This window comes from Callospermophilus lateralis, chromosome 3, assembly GCF_048772815.1.
Source record: "Callospermophilus lateralis isolate mCalLat2 chromosome 3, mCalLat2.hap1, whole genome shotgun sequence".
NCBI classification, from domain to species: domain Eukaryota; kingdom Metazoa; phylum Chordata; class Mammalia; order Rodentia; family Sciuridae; genus Callospermophilus; species Callospermophilus lateralis.
In genome coordinates, this window is record NC_135307.1 from 160,352,481 (window position 1) to 160,369,781 (window position 17,301).

Sequence of the window (17,301 nt, forward strand, 5' to 3'; positions counted from 1 at the left end):
CTTTGGAGGGTGGTGAGTGTAAAGGAGATGACTTGGAACCTCTATATCTTGTAAACTTCCCCAGTTCTAATGGCTTCTCCGAAGAAAATACATTAATTTCCAGGGCTTCATCACTGTGGAGAAATGGTGGACTGTTATCTTTTTCTTTATCCATTTTTCAGATTAGAGATAGGAGTTTAAACCCCAGGAGCAGTAGATTAATTGCAACAGGTGATTACTTTATTTCACAATGATGTTCTTGGTTGAATACATATGGTACAAGCTACAGAACAGTGTTCAGCTATTTAAAAAGGATAAATTAGATATTTATCAGGACTATGAATATTCATAGTGTACTCTGAAGTAAATTAAAATAAGCTGTGGAGTAATATGTAAGATCTGACTCCATTTTTATAAGCAATAAAACAATAATCCTCTGAGTGTGAGAGCTCATATACGTTCAGCTAAGCAAAAAGACAAAATAGGCAACAGAAGGCTGTTCACTTATGTTATCTAAACACTTGGTATTTGCTGGTTTAATTTTATTTGTTACATCAAGCACAACATTAGAGAATTGTGTTTCATATAATAAATATAGCTTCTAGAAAGATTATTCTAAAGACTGAACCAGATTTTTAATGCCATATGGGTATTTTCAGCAAGAAAATATACTATAATGAACCATGTTGTAAGTTTTAAAAATGACCTAATGTATCCTATTTGTGACACAAATATTGATATTTTGCACTTATGTCAAGCAGTGCACCAGAATCACTGGTCCTACATAAACTATTCTGATCTTTAGGTTCCATATTTTTCAAGTTAACATCACATTACTGAATTTTTTCAGGTCTAACTCTGACCTTTACTAACCCTCTATCCATTTCTTTTTTATGTTTAAAATGTTTTTATTAGTACATTATAGTTATAAATAATAGCACGGTTCACTCTATGCATTTCTAAAGTCATAGAAGTATTAGCTCTTATTACTCTAAGTCGTCACCCACCATCCAGTAACATGTATTAAGCACCATGTATTTTTTCCCCCTCCCCCCTCCCCTCCCCTCTTCTCTCTCTACCCCCTCTACTGTAATTCATTTCTCCCCCTTATATTTTCCCTCCTTTCCCCTCACTTCCTCTTGTATGTAATTTTGTATACCCCTGAGGGTCTCCTTCCATTTACATGCAATTTCCCTTCTCTCTCCCTTTCCCTCCCACCTCTCATCCCTGTTTAATGTTAATCTTCTTCTCATGCTCTTCTTCCCTACTCTGTTCTTAGTTACTCTCCTTATATCAAAGAAGACATTTGGCATTTGTTTTTAAGGGATTGGCTAGCTTCACTTAGCATAATCTGCTCTAATGCCATCCATTTCCCTCCAAATTCTATGATTTTGTCATTTCTTAATGCAGAGTAATACTCCATTGTGTATTTTTTTTTTAAAGTACTAGTAATTGTACCCTGGGGCACTGAGCCACATCCCCAGCCCTTTTTAAATTTTACTTTTTGTGAGACAATGTCTTACTAAGTTGCTTAGAGCCTCACTAAGTTGTTGAGGCTGGCTTTGAACTTGTAATCCTCCTGCCTCAGTTTCCCACACTGCTGGAATCAGAGGCATAGGCCATTGCACCCAGCTAAGCACTATATATCAGACACTGTGAAGACAAAGATAAAACTTGGGAACTGCCTCTAGAGGTTCTTGGTTTTGTGAGAAATATTTTTGCCCTATCTAGATAGGATGAATGGTATTTCTTTGGGGAACAAGGTAGTCTTAGTTTTTCTGATTCAGTGAGGAAAATATGTGTTGCTCTCCTGGAAAAAAAAAAAAGAGTAACCCAGAAGTAGTATTAAAAGCTGTAAATCCCAGGGGAAAGCAGCAGCAAGCAATAACAAAGAACTCCAGTGATGTGCAAGTTATAAGAGATGACATTCCTGACACCTGAAAAGTTGCCCCTTAGTCCAAAATGGCAGAAATATTTATCTATCCTACTGTTGAGGATGTTTGTTATCATTCATGAGAGAGAAATGTTCTATTAGCTAAAGTGTACTAAGAAATGGCATTGAGAGTCTGGGAGAAATAAGAAACTATGCAAATCCAAGAAGAAAACATAGGATTAACCTTCCAGTTTTTAGGCACAGGCAAAAACTTTCTCAATAGGATCCCTAAAGCTTAGGAAATAATGCAAAGAGTTAATAAATGGAACAGCATCAAAATAAAAAGCTTCTGTACAATAAAAGAATATGAAGAGACAACCTACATAGTGGGAGAAATTTTTTGCAAGCTTTTCTTCTGACAGAGGATTAATATTTAGAAATATATAAAGAGCGCAAAAAGCTTTACACTGAAAAATTAAATAACTTAATTAATAAATGAGCAAATGAAGTAAACAGACACCTCTCAAAAGAAGAAATAGAAATGGCCAACAAATTCATGAAAAATGTTCGACATCATTAACAATTAGAGAAATGCAAATCAAAACTATACTGAGGTGTCAGTCATCTCACACCAGTCAGAATGGCATTCATCAAGACTACAAATAATAATACATGCTGGAGAGGATGTGGAGAAAAAGAAAGACTTTTACACTGTGGGTGGAACTGTAAAAATAAGTACAACCACTATGGAAATCAGTATGAAGTTTCCTCTAAAGACTAGGCATCGAAGTACCATATGACGCAGCTATACCACTCTTTGGTATTTATCCTGAAGAATTAAAGTCATTTTATTACAGCAATACATACATACCCATATTTATAGCAGCACCATTCTCAACATCCAAACTATGGAACCAGCCTAGGTATCCATCAACCAATGAAGGGATAAAGGAAATTTGGTATATATACACAATGAAGTTTTATTCAGCCAGAAAGAGAAATGAAATTAAGGCATTTGCAGGAAAATGAATAGAACTAGAGCGAAATAAGTCAAATTCGGAAGGTTAAGGATTGTATGTTTTCTCTCATATGGGGAAGCTAGAGAGGAAAAAGGAAAAGAAAGGTAGGAGTAGATCTCATGAAAATCAAAGGGAGATCAGTAGAGGAAAAGCACCATCAAGTGGGAAACAGGAGGGATATTGGCCAAATTATATGGTTATATTGTGTGCATATTTGAATACTTCACAACAAATGCCATCATTATGTATGACTATAATGCACCAACAAAAAATGGGGGAGGGAGAATGTACTAAAATAATTTCCCAAATTTTATAAATGGTACTTGCTTGGTTAGTGTGTGGCAGGGGAGAAATTAGAAATTTTTTTATTTTTATCATTACACGACTCTAAAGGTTAATGAAAAGGTTTTCACATGTGTATGCAAAAACATTCACAGTAAGGTTCACCTGAAATTTCTATTTCCTCTAAAGTTAAGAGGAAAGCATCGTCTACTAAGACAAAAATTCAAACAATTAAACAAACTGGCTAACTTAATCTAAATCCTTGAGTTCTGAGCTCCATAAACTCTGAGGATCAGGCAGTATGCTCTTTTTCACAAAAATATTTTCAGAGAGCAAAGGAAAGACCAAATAAATCCTCCTGAATTAGTAGCAGCCAAGACCCATTAGTGTGGGAATGAATAGTTCAAGTAGAATTCTCTCAAACTTGTTTTAGAGGGAAAATGCTGATTACTTTAAGATCACATATGTGCTATGCCAAGCATGATAAAAACATGAATAGAATTATCAAGAAGGTCAACAGTAAATACTGAGATGTATGGAAACACTCCCCACCTCTCAACTAACAACAGCACCCAAGACACTACACATGTTTATGTATGAAAGCAGATGAAGAAGCATGTAAAACACACACACACACACACACACACACACACACACACACACAATGGCTGTGCTTTAGTGGAAAGGTAGATGACACAGTACCTCCAAAGACTGCTTTCAAGTCATACAGGAAAGTAACTAGGTGCTGGTACTAAAATGAAAAGTGACAAATAAATTAGTTATTAAAATATGAGGACTTCTCATGAAACTGTGCTATAATATTAAGAACAATGGTTTGATGACAACATAAACGATGCAAAGAGTGAAAGTGTAGCCTGTGGGCTCATTTAATCTACACACACACAAAAGGCTACTCCAACGTTACCTGAAGAAACATCAGTTATTTCCTATGGAAGAAGAAAAGCATCCCACCATTACAATTTTTATGATGGGTTCATTGAGTTCTGTGACTGACAATTATATATATCGAATTATACTGCAATACCTGGATAATATAATAGATAATAGTACTATATTAACAGACTTAAATGATAATGAAAGATTTGGTTAAATGTGAAAGTAGTTTGGAGAAAACACTTGAGAAGTAAGGTGGCTTCATCAATGTTAGATTTTCATCACAGGGTTTATGACATATCATGGAACATAAGTGCTTTGATGAGTTGTAAAAATTGCTTCAATATTTGACACACTGTGCTTCAAGGAATTCTGATTGGCAGCTGATTAGACTTTTGCTCCACTCATTAGCTTCCTTAGTGAAATTAGTAGGCCAGAAAATTGCATTGTAATTAATCAAGGGGAAACGAACATGGCAGAAATCTTAAGGCTATGATTGTATATTTACTTTGTATACAATATGAATTTTTGAGAGATTTCCAATAAAAAATATGCCAGAGAGTATGCATTATCAGTTCATCTGGAATTATGACAATCCATTTCTGCACATTTGGTCTCTGTAAATGGAGAAGTTTTATCTGCCTTGAATTCCCTGTGTAATGGCATTAAAATAAATTACAGAAAGAATGTGATCTCTCTGTTATTACTGTCTCCTGAATGTTGCATTTAAAACCATCTGGAACACCAAGTACTTTTGAAAGAATCCTTCAAATGCAACCAGAATCAACAATATATTCGCCCTAATACAAGTAAATAACTTACTGTCAAAATTTCTTTCCTGCCAATGATAATGATATAGTACACTCAATGCTGTAGAAATCTTAAATGTGGAAATATGGTGGCTACATAATGTGTTATAATTACCCATCAAAGGTATATATTGATCTATTTTAGTAAAATAAAATAAACTTTAAAGTTTAAAGTAAAATAAATTTTTACAAGTGAAGCACTCCTCAATCAAATTAATTCAGAAAAAAACAAAAGCTACCATATTATGTTAGTTATATACTCAAGAGCTTTCCAATAGAGGAGCAGAAGGTTATAGTACATAAGAATTTGTGAGTGGTAAAAAGAATTATCAGAAAATGAAAAGCAGACTAGAATATATTATCTAATATATTATCTAAAAGCAGATTAGAATATATTCATTTGGATACCATGACAAATTTAATAGACTCACGTTTAATCCATATTTTATTTATTTTTGTAGGAATGGCTAATAAATACTCAATAAATTTAAAAAGAAACATAGATTATATACTTTAATTTTCAAAGAGCTTTATGTTATATTTAATCTTTGAGTAGAGGAGAATTTAATAATGACAAAAACAGCATTGAAGAATAAAATAGTTTTAGGAAGTTGGATTTTGTTTTAAATGAAGATGTTTATCACTGACAAGGAGTAACTCTAAAATAATCATTATCCTTGTGAAAGTAATATTTTTAGTTTCTTTGTTAATGTTGCTCAATGCATCAGTATAAAATTATCATCAGTAGGCTGAGGTTGTTGCTCAGTGGTATAGCACTTGCCTAGCATGCATGAGACCCTGAATTCAATTCCGAGCACCAAAAAATAGGTAAATAAATAGAGAGGTAGAAAAAAATAAAACCATCAGCAGAATGTAGTATTCTTTAGTTGTACAATGTCCTTTTTCATTTTAATGCCCCCTTCTATGGCTTTGTTGTTTTGGGTCACCAATTTCACGTTCACACAAATACAAACAATATCAGATATTAATACTGTATTTGAGCTTTGAATACAACAGTGATATAACTGCCTGTAGCCAAAAATTAGGCAAAGAGAACAAAATAACATCATGATGCAAATGCAAACTTGAATTGCATTCATTTTTTGTCAAATAGCACTACTTCTACATTAGTTCATTCACCACTTATTTGACAAACTTTAGTAAAATAGAACTCTGACACTTACAGACATCTACCTAGAGAGTTTTTGCAAATTATAATAGATTTATTAACCTACATTAGCATGAGATAGACAAAAATCATAATCTGTAAATGTTAGAATGTTAATGTTGGAATGTTAGTTAAGTGGGGAAAATAATTTTTGAAAATTCAAAGAAGATGGATGCAAATTTTCATTTTAACAACTTATTGAGAAAAGAAAACTGAAGAGCCATGAAGTAGCCAAGGAACTTTGAAGTGAGCTTTTGAAGACCAGCACTCACATTTATTGATCACAGCTGTCTAACTAACAGACTACCGTGAATCCTTCCAGTGTTTCTAGCAGCTGGTAAGCAACTGCATCAGGCTCTTAGTCATGAAAAGAAAGCCCTGCCTCGGTATGAAGCCATTTTCTATGCACAAAGAATATAAAACTACAATCCAAATTTATTTCTGTTTCTTAGACTCTTAGGAGCAGTTTTAATGGCAGGCAATAAATAAATATACAAACAAATAGAGTGTGTGTGTGTGTGTGTGTGTGTGTGTAAAGTTGACCTGTATATCCATCCATGGGTTCTGCATTCATGGATTCAACTAACTTCGAATTGTAAATGTTTTTTTTTAAAAAATCGTGTCTTTGTGGAACACATGTGGGCTTTCTGCTTGTCCTTATTTCATAAAAGATATAGTAGAAACACAGTTTACATTGCATTTATATTCTGCCTATTATGTTTAGAGATGTTTTAAAATACATGGCAGGATTTTGAAAGCTATCTCCAAATACTAATCATTTTATATAATGGACTTGAGAATTTGTGTATTTGGGTGTCCTGGGCACAGGGGTCCTAGAACCAATACTCCATGAATACTTACGGATGACAAATCATGTAATAAAACCAGATGTTCATAGTGAATCTTCCCATTTCCTTCATCTTTGAATGAGGGGAACTAATCACAGTGGACTTAGGAATTCTGTGACTTTGTCAACAGTGGAAATAATAGATATTTTCCTATCACATTCTAGTTGTTGCAGAATGTCAAAATATAATTTACCACCATCACTACTTAGGGATTACAGTAATTTTTAGAAATGATATCAGCTCTTGTTATTTAATGTGTTGATATAAAAGCACATACATTACTATTTAACAAATTTGTTTTAGAATTTATTTTTAAATTATAATACTTCCCTATGATTGGTTTCCTAAATAATTTTTATATTTTATTTTATACATTTAAAATATTCTAGATGCTGGCTCATAGGCAACTGCTAAGTACCAAAAACAAAAAACAAACAATATAAAGAAACCCCTACTAGAGACTTTAGGGGAAATAAAAAGGAGGGGAATTGAGAACTAATACAATCCTACTGGTGGTTCACATGTTTGGGAGACTCACAAAAAGTATATTCTACCTAGACTATAAAAACTTATGTTCTCCATTAGACTCACTTGAGCTATACAATTGTGAAATGCTCTGAGAGTCTTGATTTCTTATTCCTAAGTGATCTTGAAACTTAAAAACTTAAATCAAGGAGGAATTTGAATGATAGCTCAGTAAATCCCACTTTTGATAGTGTACAGTTGCAGTTTGGTTGAAGGGCTGTGAACTGCAAGAGAATAGACAAACCTTTTGACTTTTATCAACTGATACCCATTCTATGTAGAATCAGCTTCTAAAGGAAGAAATATGATGGAGAAATCCCCACTGAAGTGTTTAAGTGTATCCTGATTGTAACTGAATTAAACTATAGTCCTTCCTGGCCTTAGGTCATAGAAAGAATATTGACTACAGGAATCCCTAGCTACAGGAATTAATTCTAAAAGAACCTTCTAGTATAATTAGAACAATAATAAGAAACATCTAAGAACATACCTCTGGTGAATTATATAAATTTAGGCATGAAATGTGTAAACTGGGTGCATTCAAGAAGTTGCCTGGATCTTTATGATGAGCTATGCCCTTTAAGAGATGAATCCTATTAAAAATAAGTTTAAGTTTACTCATAACAGGAAAAAAATGAGGGAGGAGATTACCTGAGACTGCTAAAAAATGCAAATGGCTTACACTTATTAATTCTTCTATATCAGTCAAGAAACTCAGGGAATGTTGTTCCTACTGAATAGAACTATGAATACCATTATTGAATAAATTGCCCAGTGGTCTTGTGTCCAAATATGAGGCTAGAAATAAGTATAGGTATATTTTTTTATCCATTACACATATATAATTCCTACTATGTGCTGCTAACCTAAAAACTTTACATATATTCATTCATTTATTCTTACAACAGTCTAATAAGAAAAATGCAGCCGGGCATGATGGCACATGCCTGAAATCCCAGCAGTTTGAGAGGCTGAGGCAAAGGGATCATGAGTTCAAAGCTAGCCTCAACAAGTTAGGGAGGCCTATGCAATTCAGCGAGACTCTATCTCTAAATCAAATATAAAAAGGGCAGGGGATATGGCTTAGAGATTAAGCACCCTTGGGCTAAATCCCCAGTGCCAAACAACAACAACAAATTATTGTTTATATAGATGAGGAAAATGGATAAATGAGAGTGTAAGAAACTTGTCCTATGGATTCTGAAAGAATCAGGTGCAAGACCATCCAAGTTCTCAATGACTATGCTGAGTTCTCTGTATATAAATAATCCTGTTGAGATACAACTCCAGAGTGACCTAAACTGGAGTGCCCAATGAGCACCACTGAAGAATATACAAAAAAAAAAATTAAGTATGTTTAAAAGACTTTCATTTCATTCTCATACTGAGAGAAATTCTGGAATGTTTAATTTATTTCCCAATTGCTTTTCTTTCTTTACCTCCTAACAATTTTAGGGTCTCAGGAAAAAACAGAGAAGATTAGAAAAAAGATTTTATAATATAAGAATAATGTCCCCTTTTCTACCTCTTTTCAATGTATGACAGATTTGTGTGTATGGAATAGTATTTTTGAAAAGCACATGATACTCTAAAAATGGCCCCATGAAAGGATGTGTAGATATTGACTTCTGGTAGATTGAATTCGGTTTGAAATCTAATAATTAAAATAACAGTAGAAATTTCCATCATAGAATTTTATTGATAGACTACCTTCTATATCAAATGAAATACAAAAAAAAAAAAATTGAAGCTGGGTTCCTTGGTGCACGCATATAATCCCAGCAGCTTGGAGGCTGAGGCAGGAAGACCAGAAGTTCAAAGCCAGCCTCAGCAAGTTAATGAGAACCTGTTTTAAAATAAAAAGGGCTGAGGATGTTGTTGGTGATTAAGTGTCCCTGGGTTTAATACCCAATACTCACGACAAAAAAAAAAAAAGAACTGAGTTTTTTGTTTTTTCCAGTTTAGATTATAAGATTAAAAAAAAAAAAAAAAAACACTGAGAAGGAAAAAAAAAACTGTAATTCAGATTTCAAAAATGAAATTATAGAAAATCACAACTGGAAAAAGTTGTTCCCTCACTTTCAAAATACTGACAGGCGCTTGACAGGAAACATTTTTTGGAAGTCAACCATCTAAAATATTGCTTATTCATGATTTTGCCAGAGAATACTGGGAGGGAAATGAGACTGCTATCTCTCCTTGTCCAGCTGTCAAACAAGACAGCGAATTTCTCTTCCACCAAAGAGACAACTCTTAAAAAAAAAAAAAAAAAAGTCACACTGTCGGGAAACTGAGCATCACTTCAGCGGGTTTGAAGAACATCTAAAAATGGATATAATGTGACAGCAACCACCTGGACACCAAAAATGACAAAGATTATTTCTGTAGTGCAGTGTGAACAACAGGGAATTGGCAAATCCTAATGAAGAGAAGAATCTATGCATGTAAAACTACATGGAAAGGCTGGGGATGTAGCTCAGTGGTAGAGTGCTTGCCTAGCATGTGTGAGGCACTGGGTTCGATTCTCAGCACCACATAAAAATAAATAAATAAAATAAAATAAAGGTCTGTCAACAACTAATATTTAAGAAAAAATAACTACATGGAAGGCAAGATTAGAGCTTCAGTGTATTAGGGAGAAGAGATACTCAGCAAGGTGATAGTGTAAATGTCTCAGATACATTTTTCCTGTGGTGTTCACTGCAATATTCTCCCCAGATTTCATCTCAATACAAATGCAAAATAGGCAGTTTAATGACCATAAATTAAGTAATCTAGCATGACTGATGACTTGTACAGGACTTGTCTTGACAGTCTAACCGAACACTAACCAGTCTGTGACAAGTACTTTAAAAAGGAGGCTAATACTCATCATAAGACAGGTCCTTTTTTTTTCCTTTGAAGCTGGAGAAAGCAAAGTATACCAGTAGAACTGACTCTTAGAAGTAAGCAAAGACCATCTAATCCTTAAATCCACCTTGGAAAAGTAGATGCGATAATATGCAAAGGAAGGCTTTCACAACTTCCATCTCCTCCCACCTACTCTCTCATGTCACTCTTCCTCTTTGCAGAGCAGTCCAGTCTGTCATTTTTCCAACAGGTCATTTTTCCAATAGTTCATTTTTCCAACAGGTGTACCTTATTAATAAACGACTTTTTGAGGGAAAAGCCATCTCAGCTGAGTGATTCTATTCTTATCTCCTAACATTACTCTGCATCTTTAATTTTTTTAAAAAAATATTTTTAGTTGTAGATGGACACAATATCTTTATTTTGTTTATTTAGTTTTTTTATATGGTGCTGGGGATCGAACCCAGTGCCTCACGGATGTGAGGTAAGTATTATACCACTGAGCCACAACCCCAGCCCTGCATCATGAATTTTGATATACTTATCTTGAATTCCAGTCTTCGTGTGTGTTTTATTTTTCCACTATCCAATGTCATTACTTAAGCAGAGTCTATTATCACCATCAGTGTTTTCCTCCTCTCAGTTCCTTATCTGCAATTTATCTGCTTTTGACATTCTTTCCTCAACATGGTAGGAGCGATATTAATTTTTGTATCACTGACACAGATCACAGTTCTTTATACTTAGGAGGTACTAAAAAACTTTTTAAGTATAAAGTAAAATATCTTGAAAAACTTCTAGAACACCTTGTTGCTATCCTTTTTTTTTTTTTTTTTTTTTGCAGAACATAAGGAAATATTTTGGGGACAGGAGCAGACCACATAAAGTGTAAGAAACCTGGGCACTTTGTCAATTGGTGGTTAATTGAAATAGAATCTCTATCCATCATCTCCTCCCTTCCACAGGGCGCCCATCTGCCTGTCCAGATCCCTTCCGTCTCCCGTGTCTCAATATGGCAGGTGTTTTTTCAGAAGCCCCGGAAAGGAGTGGCTCCCAGTCAGGGGTGTGAATCCACATTTTCTAATGCTCCCCAAGGAAGGAAAGAAGAGAGGAGGGGAGGAAGCAGGGAAGGAAGAGAAAGAGAGGAGGAAGAAAGAGAGAATGCAAACAAATCTCCTTTTAATTCCAGATTAATGAAATTCCATAAAGCAATAAGTACTCTCTGAATATCCTTCACCTCTTTACTTCACCTTTACTCTCCCTTTACTTCCTAAAAATCTACTAGACCTAGACAATATGGCTCCAAGTATATTTAGATTTTATTTATTTGGGGGTTTCGGATGGGGGGCATATAGTTGAGGGCTCTTTAGGCTGCCGTTAAGGGATGGAGTGAAGGGAAAAGGGGGCAAATGGGGAAAACTATGTATAACTTCAGGGCGTAGTAATTATCTCTTCTCTGAAAATAGTAAGTGGGATGAATAGATATCTATTTAGAGATTCATTTCCTTTCAGCTTTACAGATGAACTGACAGGGAAAAAAGCACCTATCCCCCATATCAATGTCATTCCCAAATATTTCTTGCTTAACAGAAAATTCTGAAATAATTTCTATCATAAAGAATAAGAAGAGGTTAAAGTCTTATTCCATTCATTATCACACTAAAATGATCCATTTTTCACAGAGCTTTTATTCTTATAGATGACAGCTCTGTGCATTGTAATAAGCAATAGAATTACATCAAGTGAACATGAAGATAAATAAACCTTGAGAACAAATTGTGCAGTATTTAAAAATTAATAAACGCAGTAAAGCAAAACATAAATAAATCAAATTCCATTTTTCTTCTGAACATTACTTTGGTTTATAAACATGTTCTTAAAATTTTGTATTCTGTCAATTTTGTCTCATTTCATTGGGAAAACTCAGCATCTATTGCCATTTGGCATCTCATCCTTTACATTTTTTATCCAATATTATATGAGAATTAGTTTTATGCTCTTGGCTTTGCTTTCATCTTCTTGATTTTTCAAAGGATGCTTGCACCCAAGGCTTAACATGATGCATCACTTGCCTAGTAATTGTCTTTCAAGACTTCAACATAAATCAAGGCTATGATATAGTATTGATCAAAATAAAGAATTGACTGAAAGTTTGAAATATGGTCTTCTGTCTTTTTAACTGATAAATCCATCAGGTAGAAAATAATTGGCATGCTTTATTAATAAGTAAGACTTAATTACTGGTACAGTATACAGTTTATGCTACTATCATTTGTCCTTTGTTTTTATTGTAAAGGAAAATCTGTCATTTGTAACATTGTTCTGATGGGACAATCTATTTTAGCACAGAAAATTCAACACAAATGAGTTTTATAAACTGTGAGTAAGATCAGAATTGTTGCTGATTTTGGAAAGTCAGAAAACAGCACATTTTAGTGAATTTTTTTACTTTAGGTACAGATATGGCTGTCAAATCTTTACTACTGGGTTTAGTGAAACAACCTTTAGCCATGAAAAGTTGAGTGAGAATACTGCAGAAGAATAAGGCTGCAGAAGAGTAGGGCTTGCAACCCTAACAATTACCACAAAATGGTAATGTTGCTACAATGTTGGAGTACCTATACAGGGGCCTGTGCTCCTCAAGAATGCAGGAAAAACTCAACACTCATTAAACAACTGTGATAAACACTCTCTTTGGGATTTTCCTGTAGTTTTCTTCGGACAAAGATCAAGACATAACTCCTTGAAGGTGCAGGCCACAACATCTTCACCCTATATCTTTATTGCATTTAGTACTCAATAAATATTCATCAGGGGATTGTTGACTAAAATGTTCACTCCAGAGTTTTACCTGGGAAAGACAACTACAGCAAAAATGTTCCTTGCAGATCACAAGAAAGGAAAGGAGATTGAGCTTGGGGGTCTTGGGGGTCGATGTGAGTCTAAACTCTTTATTCTTGTTTTAAAAATTTTGCCTTGAGGCTATAGCTTCCTGTCCAGAGCTATTAGTTTCAGGCAAACACATAATTTCAGACTAAAGAGAAAAAGAAGGTCAAGGGCTTCTATTTATACATGCTATGCCTATTTTGGAAAATGAAAAGCCTTCAGTATTGAAAATCAGAGGCCTCACCAACAGACTACTATTGCTTCATGCCCCATAATGTCTGCAGTCTCGTAGGCAAGTAATGTAAAATTTTCTTGAAGTCCTGGTTTGCAAAAATTCTATGAACAATCGTGCTGACAGGACTGTAGAAGAAAATACATTTTAACCTCCAGTTGGGAGAAGGAAGAACCAAACTTGTGGCCAAATGTTAGGCATGAGAAATAGTCACAAGGGATGTGAACAATACAGGATCAGAGCACACAGGGGAAGTAGGAAGAAATAACAATTCAATGTGAATCTCATAGAAAAGCCAGTTTGAAAATGAAAACAGTATTCCAACAAATTACAAAATGCTATGTTTAAGAATTTTTAAAAACTGAAATGTTTGCTTATTCAGGTGATCATTTTTCTAAAGGGTCCTATTGGCCCGCTCATGGCAGCATCACATGTGCTGACGCTTATAACTAGACAAGACCACGGGTGGCATATAAGATCATCAAGAATCCCATCAAAAGACAAAACTTCAAAGAATTAAAATATATAATTGTTTTTTATTAGATTAAATAGTCTAGGGCTGGAGTTATAGCTCAGTGGTAGAGTGCTTGACTAGCATGTGCAAAGCACTGGGTTCAAATCTCAGCACTGCATATAAATAAAGTAAAATAAAGGTCCATTGAAAACTAAAATAAATAAATGAATAAATAAATAAATAACCTATTTAGCTTTTACTGGATTCAGGAATCAAACATCTTATTTTATAAATCAGAAGGGATGTTTCTGGGATGAGTTAAACAGAGGAGATTAGTTTATATGTAGAGAAGATATAAAGAAAGCAGATACAGGGACCAAAAGTGAACTCATGGTCATTTCAAAGCTATTTTCCTCATGCTGGCCTCACACTTCCTGTTCATGCTGGTTCAGGTAAACTGGGTACCTTCTGATTCACTTTTTTTTTTTTTCTTAGAAAAGTGGCCCATGTCAAAGTTCAATTTGACTAGAAAGCACTTACCCCAGATGACTCCATTCTGGTTAAGTCAGACCTAGATCAGTCCAAAACAATGGCTTCAAAAGTTTTATTTAACAATCACATTTATGCTTATATAGAACAACATTTTTTTTTAAAGACTGCCTGTTTTCTACTGCTATAATGGAATACTTCAAACTTGGAAAATTAGAAACATTGGAAATTTAATTTGCTTCTAGATCTGGAGGCCATTTGTTTTAGTTAGAAGAAGTCCATGAGCATGGGTGGCTTCTGGACAGGTCCTTCAGGCTCACCATAATATGGTAGATGGGCAAGCAAGTAAGTGTAAGATGAGAGACAGAAAAGCAGGGTGAATTCATTCTTTTTATCAGGAACCAATTTTCCCCCAAAAAGCATTAACCTATTCATGGGGGTTGAGCCTTCATAGTCTAATCCCATCTTAAAAGTCCCATCTCTTAACGCTGTTACATGGCATTATGGTTTGTAGTTGAGGTATCCCCTAAAAGCTCTTGTTAATGCAGGAATATTCAGAAGTGAAATTATTGGATTATGAGAGATATAACCCAATTGGACCTAATTGGCCTATCCTACTTTGAATGGACTGGATGGTAACTATGGGCAGGTAGGGTGTGGCTGGAGGAGGTGCCACCCCCTGCTTCCTCATTCCACCATGAGTTGAGTGCTTTCCTCCTCTGGACCCATCCTCAATGATGTGCTGCCTCAACTTGGACCCAGAGCAATGGAGTCAGTCATCAATCATCTGAGACCTCTGAAACTTTAAGCCCCGAGTAAACTTTCCCTTCACCAAGTTGCTCTAGGCAGGTGTTTTGGTCCCAGTGACACAAAAGTTAAAAATAAAATTTTTTTAATTAAATTTCAACATGAATTTTACAGATGACATTCAAATCATACAAAGACAGAAATGCACTGTTAATTCCAAAATTGTTTAGTAAAGGGTTAACAATTAATAGTCGTTGGAATACCAGAAAGTCCAAAGGCCCAGAGATATGATTCTCATTTTTGTTAAGTGAGAAAATGTAAGAAAATAAAAGTATACATAAGAGTATAAAATTGTTAGATTCTAAAGATCTGTAAAACATCCCATTGAAAATATGTTCCAAACACACATCAATAGATATTGGACAGTATGCATTAATTTCTGAGGTGGGTAATTATTTGTTTTTTATTTTAATTTGTTATATATGACAGCAGAATGCATTCCAATTCATATTATACAGATAGAGCACAATTTTTCTTATCTCTGGATGTACACAAAGTAGAATCACACCATTGGAGTCTTCATACATGTACTTAAGGTAATAATGTCCATCTCATTCCACTGTCTTTCCTACTCCTATGGCCCCTCCCTTCCCCTCCCTCCCCTTTTCCCCTCTGCCCTATCTAGAGTTCACATAATCATCCTATGCGCCCCCCATCTACCACATTATGAATCCGCATGCTTAAATCCGAGAAGACATTCTGCATTTGATTTTTTGAGATTGGCTAACTTCACTTAGCATTATATTCTTCAACTCCATTCGTTTACCTGCAAATGCCATAATTTTATTCTCTTTTCATGCTTAATAATATTCCAGTGTGTACATATACCACATTTTCTTTATCCATTCATCTACTGAAGGGCATCTAGATTTGTTCCACAGTTTAGCTATTGTGAATTGTGCTGCTATAAACATTGATGAGGCTGTGTCCCTGTAGTATGCTATTTTTAAGTCCTTTGGGTATAGACCAAAGAGTGGGATAGCTGGGTCAGATGGTGGTTCCATTCCCGGTTTTCCAAGGATTCTCCGTAATGTTTTCCATATTGGCTGCATCAATTTGCAGTCCCACCAGCAATGTATGAGTGTGCCTTTTCCCCCACATTCTCACCAACACTTATTGTTGTTTGTATTCTTAATAGCTGCCATTCTGACTGGAGTGAAATGAAATCTTAGAGTAGCTTTGATTTGCATTTCTATAATTGCTAGAGATGTTGAGCATTTTTAAATATATTTGTTGATATCACCTTCTGGGTAGTGTCTGTTCAGTTCCTTAGCCCATTTATTTATTGGGTTATTTCTTTTTTTGGTGTTAAGATTTCTGAGTGTGGGGCTGGGGATGTGGCTCAAGCAGTAGCGCGCTCGCCTGGCATGCGTGCGGCCCGGGTTCGATCCTCAGCACCACATACCAACAAAGATGTTGTGTCTGCCGAAAAACTAAAAAATAAATATTAAAATTCTCTCTCTCTCTCTCTCTCACTCTCTCTTTAAAAAAAAAAAGATTTCTGAGTGCTTTATATCCTAGAGATTAGTGTTCTATCTGATGTGTGTGTGGTAAAAATTTGTTCCCAAATCGTAGGTGCTTTATTCACCTCACTTATTATTTCTTTTGCTGAGAAGAAGCTTTTTAGTTTGAATCCATCCCATTTATTGATTCTTTTTTCCTTGATATTAATTCTTGTGCTATAGGAGTCTTTTTAAGTAAGCTGGTACCTAATCCAATATGATGAAGATTTGGGCCTAATTTTTCTTCTAACATATGCAGGGTCTCTGGTTTTATTCCTAGGTCTACTTTGAGTTGAGTTTTGTAAATGGTGAGAGATAGGGGTTTAATTTCATTTTGTTGCAATATGGATTTCCAATTTTCCTAGCACCATTTGTTGAAGAGGCTATCTTTTGTTCAATTTATTTTTGATGCCTTTGTCTAATATAAGATAATAGTTGTTTTGTGGGTTAGTCTCTGTGTCCTCTATTCTGTACCATTGGTCTACCAGTCTGTTTTGGTGTCAATACCATGCTGCTTTTGTTACGACTGCTCTGTAGTATAGTAGTATAGTTAGCAGTATATAGTAGTATATATATAGTAGTATATAGTAGTATAGTTTAAGGTCTGGTATAGTGATGCTACTTGTTTCACTATTCTTGCTATTCTGGGTCTCTTATTTTTCCAGATGAATTTCTTTCTTCTTT

The 17,301-nt window shown here is 34.8% G+C and overlaps 1 protein-coding gene across 1 annotated transcript in view; it reads right to left on the reverse strand.

Annotated features, from left to right (window-relative positions):
• Window positions 1–17,301, reverse strand: part of Macrod2 (mono-ADP ribosylhydrolase 2) — a 1,899,209-nt gene that overhangs the window by 1,268,739 nt on the left and 613,169 nt on the right. The window lies entirely within an intron of this gene.